The sequence below is a fragment of the Sciurus vulgaris genome (assembly GCF_902686455.1).
Source record: "Sciurus vulgaris genome assembly, contig: HiC_scaffold_373_arrow_ctg1, whole genome shotgun sequence".
Classification (NCBI taxonomy): domain Eukaryota; kingdom Metazoa; phylum Chordata; class Mammalia; order Rodentia; family Sciuridae; genus Sciurus; species Sciurus vulgaris.
This window is the reverse complement of record NW_027632670.1, coordinates 30,301-41,784: the sequence shown is the minus strand read 5'-3', so window position 1 is coordinate 41,784 and position 11,484 is coordinate 30,301. Positions and strand designations below refer to the sequence as shown.

Here is an 11,484-nt window from a genome sequence, read left to right as displayed (position 1 = left end):
GGTTATTCCTTCAAATATTTGAAGGGAACTCTCAGATCTCCCCCAGATCTTAACTTATTTTGCCTAAACGTCTCCGGAAAATTCATCTGCATTTCAAATGATATGTTTTCACATTCCTTAAATCATTCTTATCTCTCCCCTTATTCATTGAATTCCAGTTTCAATTTTATAATGTTTTTAGGTGGTAGTCTGATCAGTTTAGAGAACAATTATGTGTTCTGGGACATAATAATTTTTTGATGATGCTAGATTTAATCATGCCTTTTAGAAGCCTTATCCTCTGCTGACTCATATTGAGCCTACTATCCCAAACCTCAAAGTTTTTTTCTAGTACTCCTAGCCAAAACTGAAAGAAGGTATGTAAAGAGGGTGTGAGCATTTGAAAGTTGAATATTCTACATTCTGGACTAGTCTCCTACCAGGTGTTAACTTGCTGCCTGAAATTAAGTCACACCATTTCTATGTTTGACATTTTCTATAATGAAAGATGGCATTCTTTTACTTCACAAATACATGCCAGTTGTCCAAAATTTAGATGAGTGGAATCATCTGGGGAACAAATTTGTCAAAAAATCTTATGCCTGTCCCACCCAGATGTACTGAATAAACATTACCAGGGATGAGATCAAAGCATCTCTAAGTTTGGAAAATATCCCAGGTGATTCTAATATAAGTTTATGGTTATCAATTACTACTTTAGAGTCACTTAAAAATAAATGTTCTAGTAATAACTTTATGCCAGATATTATGCAACCCTCAAGATTTCAGTCATACATACTGCTATTTAAAAGCAAGTACATAAACACAATTAAACATAATCAAGTAATTAAGTAGTCAATTTGTACAGTCACTTACCTTTAAATACTTGAGTGACCCAGCATCCTTGGAGCTCTGCAATGGACAAATTGTCTCCTAAGGGTTAAATTAGGCCAATGATAGCAAGAATTGACTTTTCTAGGTTGGGGGAAGACCTTTTGATATGGGAATATCTTGTTTTTGACCACTTTAATGGAAACTTCAAGAAAAGCAAAGGCAAACCTACAGCCTGTAGCAAAGATAACAGCATCAATGTCATCCTCTCTGGAGCCATCCTCAAATATGGCAGCTGTCTCTGTGAATTCCTTCACATTTCCTTTCACTTTTACCAAGCCAGAAATTATATATTTGGCAGATCATCATTTATTGTTGGATGCTGGCTCAGAGCTCTATGAGTGCCAATAAAGATGAAGAGGAGAAATGAGAGTGACCAAGAGAGAGGGAAGGAGGGGGAAAGAGAGAAATAAATCATGTAAGTAATTTTTTGCTTTGGTGGAGGTGATTAAATAATGTCAATGGTTTCCACTCAGTCTACAATTGAAATTTGGAAAAGTTCTACTTTATACCAATTCTACTGTACATCAGCTTTTCAGGGCAAAAGCTGAACCCTAAAAGTCACTGAAAGGGGAAAGTACTGGAGAAGTGAAGGAAAAAGAGTCTTATTTGAGGAATGCATATGTGGTTTCTTAAGTAATACTAACACTCTGTCGTATCATAAGGCCATAGGCTAATAGTTTCTGTCCACATATCATTAAGTCTGGCAGAACTTGTCTGTTAATATTCTGTTCAGTTCCATTTCTAATTCCAAAGTCCCAAGAGGTAGATTTAGAATTTCATTTCCCAAACTATGTAATAAATTACATCCATATAACAATTTAGAATTTAAATTAAATTTCCATGCATTATCTTTACAGTCACACAAACTCTATGAAGGAGATAGGATAGGTGTCATTATCTAGGTTGGATAGATGTGGAAACCGAAGTCAAGAGAAGTGAAGTGACTTGACCAATGGTATACAGCCTAGTATTTTAGAATTTCTATTAAAATAGCTTTCTATAAACTCTGTTGGGATAGTTTGGACCTATTAAGTAGTGTTTTCTAGAGACAGCATGGAATGAGGGTATCAAAATAAGTAAGCCAGGTTTCCAGTATCTTGGGTCTTTTAAAAAAAAGTCTTAATTCAGTTTTAAAACAGTTTTAATTTCTGAATTTTAAGTCAGTATGCTGTGACAGTCCTCATTCCATTATCTTCCTGGCCTAGCCTCAGAAATATTATATGGTTTACAACTATCCTTGATTTGTTGAATTTAATTTGCTTTAATTCTTACCTTTTGGAAGATTATTTTCTGAATCCAACCTCAAGATTTTATTTTTCTCTCTAAACCTATTCCCTTTCACTAGCAGTACCACCATTTACATAGATGGTCAAATCACAAAACTGTCTCATATCTGCTTACCAAGTTTATGCTCTTTATCCCTTAAAAAGGAAGATTACCCAGAATAGTTTTGTTTCCTCCCTATCTCCTCTGAACTATTACAGTTGTCTTTAGGCCTCCCTTCCTATCTGCCTTCTATACCATTTGCCTTAGAATAGAAAGGCAAGTAAACATGATTTTAGGATACTCAGTTTAGAAAAGAAAATAAAAAGCTAGAAAGAATATTATCTGTTCAGGAGCTGTGGTCATTCTACAATACTTTTATTACAGATTTATTATTATATCACTAACTTGCTTAAATTCTAGTCAAGTGCTCTGCCACTGAGCTAAATACCCAACCCCCAAACTTTTTATTTAGCAGAGCATACAAAAAGTTTCTTATCTGATAGACCTAGAGATATATTCAACTACTCTTCTACCTTTGCCATATAGCCTAGATATATCAGACTATGTGCAGGTCTCAGGCTATAATGTTCCTTTTGCTATTCTAAGATATTATGATTAGAATGCTACATGCTAACACTATTTACCTACCTCTTATTATTCCATAACACCTCAATTATTTTGCAACTACAAAAGATATTCATACTTAAATAACTCAATAAAAAAGTTGTTGGGAAATACAGCATCCAAGTATCATCTCGCCAATTAATTTCAAATTGCTGAGGCAATTTAGCAAGGACTTAAGCGACTTAGTGAGACCTTGTCTCAAAAAATGCAAAGGGCTGGGAATATAACTCAGTGGTAAAGTGACTCTGGGTTCAAACCCTAGTACCCAAAGAAAAAAGAAAAGAATATTATTGGGACATCTGTGAAAATTTAAATATGCCAACATTATAGATAATGTATTTTATCAATGTTAAATTTCCCAAATGTGATAATTGTATTGTGGTATGTAACAGAGTGCCCTTTTTCTTAGGTATATATTAATGATTTTTACTTACTTTTAAAAAAATGAACTTAAGTATGAATGTATACTACATATTGTTTGGATCTTTCTATCTTCTAAAAGGGAAAACAGAAAAAGCAAATATGACCATATTTGATAGGTGAACCTAGGTAAAAGATATATGAATATTCAATGTATTTATTATTGAACTGCTTTTCTGTAGATCTGAACATTTTCAAAAATGAGAAATTAGACAGAAAAAAATCATTTAAAGTCAGTATATAGAAATGATTTCACAATGGTCCTCCTGGCTGTATGAGAACCTCATTCTTTATACTCTGCATCCTATGCATTTCTTTGTCATATCCTGTTGTCTGTCTTCTCATTTATATTTTTAAGGTAAGATCCATTATGAAGTCTTCCATTTGTTACTCATGTTTTCCTTGTGCAAATTACTTAGTTTCTCTTAGTTTCAATTTTTTCATTCTGTAAAATGGACATAAAAATGTATGGACCCCTGGGCCATTTGTGAGGGTTAAATGAGATAATACATAAAACTCATCACTGTGCTTGTCTTTAAAAACTCTTCAAAAAAGGTAAGGTATTATTTGTATGATCATGTCTTTTCTCTCTGTATTTCATGCCCAATATAATGCCTTGCTCCCAACAGGTGCCCCATATTTGTTGACTGACTGAATGATGCACTGCCCTGTACTACCTTTTTGTTGTTGTTGGGCACAATATACAAAGAATTGATACCTGAAAGAATAAGAAAATGGTTAATGCCAATGAGAATAAATTACAGAAATCCTTTAGACCAGCAGATCTTGTTCTTCTGTGGTTGATAAGATAAAAATTGAATTTCAAATTCTCTGGATTTTCTTAATGTATGGGTAGAGATAGCTCTCTTACCCTGTGTGAACAATCTTTGATCTTGTATCTTAGCCATTATCAACTATATTCCCATCCTGAGAACATACCTGTGTTTAGGCTTCAGGCCAAACATTTCATAATCAAATCTTTGACTCATACTTTTTTCCAAAAATGTATTTGTTAATGCTTGGCCACATATGTTTGATATAAGATGTTTAAATTCAGAAAAGTGTACCACATCAAAAGGATATCCATGGTCCCCTACAGGATTCAGGATCCAAACCCCACTCCTGGTACTGAGGAATACCTAAAAATATTGTTTACTTTTATCATACTGGCTCACAATCTGAAAGCACTCCCACTTTATTCAAGATTACATTCAAACTCACTAGTGTGGCATTTTAGTTCTGTGCAATCTTTTAAACAAAATTTCCTGCCTTTTCCTTCCCAAACACTGTCCAAGAATATATCTCATTGTGATCCACCACTATGTTTCTGTTTAAAGTTAATGTGCTTGAAAAGTTCTCCTCTTTTAAATTCTCCTCAGCCCATCCAGATCAAGTTGGCTTCCTCTATGAGAACACCACTGACCTTTCAGGCTGAGAATTCTCTCTCCATCCTCTGAACTTCACTAGCTCTTACCACCTATAGGACTCATTAAAAATCATGGAATAGGCTGGGCTCAGTGGTGCATGCCTATAATCCCAGTGTCTCCAGAGGTTGAGGCTGGAGGATCATGAGTTCAAAGCCAGCCTCAGTAATTTAGCAAGGCCCTAATCAACTCAGTGAGACCCTGTCTCAAAATAAAATATAAAAAGTGCTGGGGAAGTGGCACAGTGGGTAAGTGCTGATATCCATATATTTTTGGAAAGATTAGATTGCTTCTTTTTTTTTCCATTTGAGTGGCAAAAAGGAAACTCACCCACCATCCTGTTAAGTAAAATATTTAATTACCAAAATGTGCCTTCCTTTATATGAGAACATGGCATTTCTTCTGGCCAATGGACAATTTACACTCTCAATATTGAATTTACACAAACTCTTCCAGCAAATACTGGGTCTTCATCAAAGCCAGAGAGAGGCTAACTAGGATTCTTAATTCTTTTTTGTTTTTTTGTAGTTGTAGATGGACAGTATGCCTTTGTTTTATTTGTTTATTTTTCTGTGGTGCTAAGGATGAAACCCAGTGTCTCACAAATGCCAGGCCTTGCCACTGAGCTACAGCCCCAGCCCTAACTGGGATTCTGAGTGCAGTCTGAAGCAGTGAACTTATTCCTTAGCATAAAGCCAACTGAATAGTGGCACTCTAACTAGTAATCATGCCTCTCCATTAGCATCGATCATGATGCCAATTGAGGCAATGAAACCAAGCCCCATATTTGCCACTGGTACTGATGGGCAATGTGCAGCCATCCATAAGCTGTTGGGTCTACCTTCTTGATAATACTGAAGATAGAATGAAGCAAAGTAAATCATTGACTCAAACCTCCTTGGCTGTGTAGCTAATCTGTACAGCCAGATGTCCTCCAGAATTCCCAACAATTATAAAGAATCTTTTTCCAGCAAATGCCTCTGGGTTTTTATAGTCTTGACTATGGAAGTACTGTCCTTGAACTTCTCATTTCCTGTAAGAGAACATAAAATAATTTTTGGATGATAGTTTATATGATGGATATCATTTGTAAAACCATTCTTTTGTAGAATTTAAAGTTGAAGAACATATTATCCATATGATCACCCTTTATTCAGCTATTCTTGTCATTCTGAATACTTTTGCTTAATTTTTTCTTCCATAGTTCCAGAATAGTAACTTGTGATTCCTTTATTATAAGTACTTTTTATTTTGTATTTGCAGACTCACAAATCCAAATTGTCTCAGAAAATTGCCATTCTCTTTTGTCTTATCATTCCTTTAGATACACACTCCCATTTCAATTAGAGTGTATATGTTTCTGTATACTCTAGGATATACATTAAGTGCATTTTTTAGAAAAAGAAAGTTCAGGCCCCAAACTGAAACTAAATTATTCAAGCTTTCATTTAACCCTTAGAAACTCAATATTTGTTTGTTTCCTAGATCACTGAAAAATTTCACATCTGAACCAATGCTGTGTAAGAGATCCACAGTCTTCCTTTTTGATCCTTAAGAAGACCAAAGTCATTGTGAAACTAAATTTAATCATGTTCTACTTGTCAGAAATACATACGTTCCCAAAAATTTGCTGTAAGTTAGTTTCATTATTGTGAAAACATGACAAGTACTTACACAAGCATAGATTGTTTAGGCCAGTCAATCAATTGGCCTCCTGATGCCATCAAGACCCACAATAAACATGAGACATATGAGGCTAGTTGGTGTAACATGGCAGTCTGCTTTACAGTAAATGTTTCTATAAGTAGAAACAGTACACTCTACGCTAAATGTAGTACAGTAAATACATAAACCAGTAACATGGTGGTTTATTTTTATTATGTACCACATACATAATTGTGTGAGCTATAATTTTGTACAACTTCAGTGCAGATAGGTTTATACATCAACATCAACATGATATTATAATGGCTATGATACTACTCAGCCAATGGGAATTTTTCAGTCCACATTATAATCTTATGGAATCACCATTCTGCATGTTTTCCAGCCTTGACTGAAATGGCATTATGTGGTGGCATGATTGTTCACAGACCTCTAAACTCTAAAATTACCATTGCCCAAATGGCAATAAAACAAATTATCCCATTTTCAAGGGAACATGCACAATCAGTGTAAGCCTTATTTCACCCCAAAGTAAAAATCACTCAGATCACAACCTTCTATTCCTCAGTGTCAAAGACATGGCTTGAGGGTATACCTCCTTTCTGGAAGGTCACTCACCTGGAAAGCTTTCCAGGGGTAAGTGAGCATTAGTGTGATGGCCAGTGCAAAGCATGACTCCATCAAAGATATTAACCTCCTTTTTCCCTTCACACTCAGTGACCACCTCCCATTGGCCTGAAGTAGAGAAATCAGGCCTCTTCTTCACACTGTACACAGTGATCTGAAAGCAAAGTAACATACACAGGGTACTGTAACCATAGCCAGTACAATGTGTATCTTCCCAGACATGACTTATCCTGCAAAATGTTACACAAAATGTTGATACTGCAGGTACCATCACATTATTAGGGTCCTTTCAAGAATATTTGATTTTAATACTCCATAAAGAACAGTTTTGTTTGAGGTTGTGGTCCAAATGAGAAGACTTCTATAAGGCAGATAAAGTAAAATGGAGTTGACAGACTAATGTACTCTCCTGTGCCTCTAGAAAATTAGGATTTGCGAGAATGTTTAGTCTCTGCCTTAAGACATTGTAGCACCTGAATAAATCCTGAATTTCTCCTGTACTTCTGTGACACTTTGTGCACTAAACACCTATTCCTCCACTAACCCCAGACATCCCCAAGTTCTCTGATGTCTTCTGACACTAAAATTCTGTTCTCTTTGACTAACCTCAAACATGTGACTATGAGGCTCCCTTTCATGTTAGAGCAGGAAAATATTTCAGTGGCTCTTATTTCTTTACAGGAATCTCTCTATGCCTTTTACATATGCCCACTTTACAAGTAATTATAGAGAAAGAGGCTATGAGATAGGAAAATAGTGGTATAATTCTTAGTTTAAAAAAAAAAAGGAAATAAATATGGGTTACTCTGCCAGCTGAAGGAAACATCAAGAATGCACTCGAATGGGCTTCTAGGGCCTTGGGTTTAATGTCTTGGTTGAATAATAGAGACACTAAGACTTAACCATCCTTTATAGTTCCTGTCATGTGTTTTTACACAAGGTGGTGCTTCTACTGGATCATCCTTTATTCCTTCCTTTATCCTTTTATTCCTTCTTCATTTGGTAGACTTCTTTCTATTCAAGACTCAGCCTGGACATTATCTTCTCTAAAAATCTTTCCTGGAACTTGATTCCTCTTCCCTGATGGGTTAAACATCCCTCTTCTGAGCTGCAATGTATAGATCTGTATAGCACTTATCACTTGGTTTATTACTTATATGTATAATAATAATTTTCTTCATTTTTATATGTCTTTAAGCACAATTAGTTAAGTTACTTATTTTTTTTTTGTCTTTGCATCATCACTGCTTAGTAAAGTAACAAACTTGTTCAAGAACTGTCACTTAAACAGGTCAGAGATGCACCACTGTGCTGTAAATGACTGGCTTTGGAAATTGTCACCAGATAATAGCATTTTATTATTGTTGCTAAACAGAAAAAGGTGGAAGGTTTGGGCTTTAAGCCAGGTGACATATCTGTTTATGGTCATGATTATAAATTATGGAAAAATCACAGCAGACTTTAGAGAAGAAAGGAACCAAAAGTCCTACAGTACAATCATCTTCTTTTACATAAAAAGAAAATTATGATAAATTCAAGTTGAGAAACTAACTCATCTCAGGTCACAAGTTAATCAGTGGTAAAAACAAGGGCCAGAATTCAGGGGTTTGTTTCCTAATTCAGTGTTCTACTCCGTCCACCATATTTAACTTCTTTGCTTCCTCAATAACTTCCCAGTCACTAAGTACTTCACCAGGTGGTTTTGGTGAATAACCAAAAAATAATATATTGAAATAATAAAATAAAATAATATAAAATAATATATTGAAAACTACTTCAGAAAGTATAAAAGAATAAAGCAATAGTGGAAAAATTGTGGAACCAGAAATATTTATAATTCCCATACCTATTCATTTCCCTCATCTCCTTTATTATAAGCAGCGTGTGAAATAAAGACAATGAAAATACTGGTGGCAGGTATTTTTCTGTATCTGCAGCCAAAATATATGATTCCTAGGGGTATTTTAGAGAGAGAACAAAGTGTGGAGTCTTTGTACTTGAGCATATCAAGCTAATATTTACACGTAAGCACTGGTAAATGAAGCCATATTATTCATTTACTTGATGAAGAACTTCAAACACAAAGACATCCACAAAACTGCCTACCTTGAACTGGATAAACTTTAAAAGTTTGAAGTCTTTTGCATACATCCTGAAATACTCGAGGACCTAGGAATTGTGCATGAAGTTAAGATCTAGGATGCTGTAGTCACTGAAGCACATCATCTCCTTAGAAGAATTGATGATCACCAATTTTAAATGCTGAGTCTTCCTCCTTCAGGATTTTCCTGCAGTAAATTAGAAGTATTCATGGCAACTTGAGAACTAATTTCATGATTTACAAATAGCCAGTGAACAGTTAAAAATTTCCTGAAATAAATGCCAATTAAAACAAATGCACACATACACCACCTCCATACATCTCCCAGTACTTGTGCCTCTGTGTAGTTCCTTCCCCTTGAATCTCAGTATCTTTATGACTTGCTTTTGACCAACAGTATACAGTTGAAATGCCACTGAATGACTTTCAATACTAAGTAATAAGTAGCCTTGCAGCTTCTAAGGTGTCTTAGAAGACTTACTTTGGTGGAACCTAGCAGCCATGTAAGAAGTTAGCTTTTGTAGCATAACCCAATGAGAAAGAAATCTTTTGGCTCATGGATTCAAAGGATTCAGCTCCACTGCTTTTGGCTTGAGGCAAGGCAGAAAATTATGGTGGAAGAGTATGGCAGAGGAAATCTTCTCAGCTCATGGTAGCCAGAAAGCAGGGATTGGGGGAAGAGGCCCAGGACAACGTAGAGTCCCCAAAGATAACCCCCCTGAGCCTGTGATCTGCTTTTCAACCATGTCCCACCTGCCTAAAGTTTCTACCACTGCCTAGTAATCCATTCAGCTGTCAATGAATGAATTCATTGATGATGTCAGAACCCTAAATAATGAATCACTTTCCAAAATACCCACTGCCGGACATTGCTGCATTGGAAACTAAGACTTGAACACCTGGGTTTTTTGGGGAAATTCTAAATCTTTACTATAAAAACTCTAACTACATTGAGACCACAATACTGTTAGGAAGCCCAACCTAGGCACATGGAAGAAAATATCTATGATAGAGAAATATTCAAATAGCCCCCAGAAATTCTAGCTATCCCACCTAAAGTTCTAAACATGTGAACAAAGTAGTCACATTAATTCATTCTTAGCACTCATCGGATGGCAATCACAAGAAGTTCCAAGTGAGAACTTCCCAGATGAATGAATAAGTCTCAAGAATTTTCATATATATTGAGAGATTGCTCTCAAGAAAATGTACTAAGTCTCTTTCCAGTATAAGTTATTATTTACCCCATTGTTATTATTGCTGGGTAACAGTCATTTAAATGAGTAAAAATGGGTTAGATCAAAACATACTAGGGAGAGTATAAGTTAGTATAATATTTTCTGAGTAATTTTGCAATATATATAAAAGTCCTTGAAATTTACATAGGCTTTTAAAGAAATATTCAGACTTGCAAACAAAGATTATTGTTAATGGATGTTACTGTCAGCATTACTCATAAAATTAAAAGAAAACAACTTAAATGCTTAAGAAAAAATAACTGAAATTCAAGAACCACCGTTCTAGATCCTTGCTACCCAAAGTATGGTCTGTGGACCAGCACAAAGGGGATCACTAGGGGCATTGTTAGAAATGCAGAATTTTAGGCCCCTCCCTAGGCTTACTGAATCAGAACTAACATAACAAAATCCTCAACTGATTCAGATGCACATGAATACTGAGAAGCACTGGTTCAGATGACATTAGTCCATAACTCAGTGTCTTCCTTCCTACAACAAACTTTTTGCTTCCTCAAAAATTTCCAGTTAATTACTTCAAGGGGTTAAGGTGGTACTCCAATAAAATAATGCAATATGAATCCAGCCTATTATTCTGTCACTGAAATGTCACAAACCACAGATATTCAAATCTATTACATTTAAATTATTTTTGATTATAGAAAATCACCTTAACCAATTTGAACCCTCTCCTTCCTTTGTATTACAGAAATGAATAAATATTAGGAAAGCGGGTATTACAAAACATTAAATATCCACAGAGTATTAGATTTGTCCACATTCAGGTTTATTTTTCTCCCAATTCTTATTAAAGAATTATTTAGTGTAGGAATCCAAAATTGATCATACTCATTTGTCTGCCCCATAATTATTTCTTTTTTACTGGTAATAAGACTTTCAGAAGTCTCCTTTAAGTCTTATTTATTTTACCTATTTCAACCAAAGTATTCATTTAATGTGTATTTGTGACTATATCTCTGCCCTAATTAACATTTTAGCTGTTTAAATTTCCTATATTGCCTATCAGAGAACTTTATTGGGACTCCAGATCAACACAACCAGAATATCATGAATGGGCTGACATCATTTTTGTTAATGTTCTCCCAGTGATTAATTCTTAAATATGTAGCAAAAGTGGACAACTACACCCTTTTAAGTGCTTTTTAATCAATTTATTGTCTTATTCTTTTTTGCCATTTTTTGAGAAAGAGTTATGAAATTTATGTTTTATTTTAAAAAACATATTTCA

At 35.0% G+C, this 11,484-nt stretch overlaps 1 pseudogene across 1 annotated transcript; it reads right to left on the bottom strand.

Annotated features, from left to right (window-relative positions):
• Window positions 1-643: 643 nt before the first annotated feature.
• On the bottom strand, window positions 644-9,125 carry LOC306652638 (flavin-containing monooxygenase 5-like; annotated as a pseudogene). Its single transcript, XR_013766698.1, has 5 exons — window positions 9,006-9,125; window positions 6,891-7,053; window positions 5,502-5,640; window positions 4,123-4,322; window positions 644-1,205 (listed from the first exon to the last, which is right to left on the bottom strand). The product of XR_013766698.1 is annotated as a flavin-containing monooxygenase 5-like (transcript).
• Between the last annotated feature and the right edge of the window lie 2,359 nt (window positions 9,126-11,484).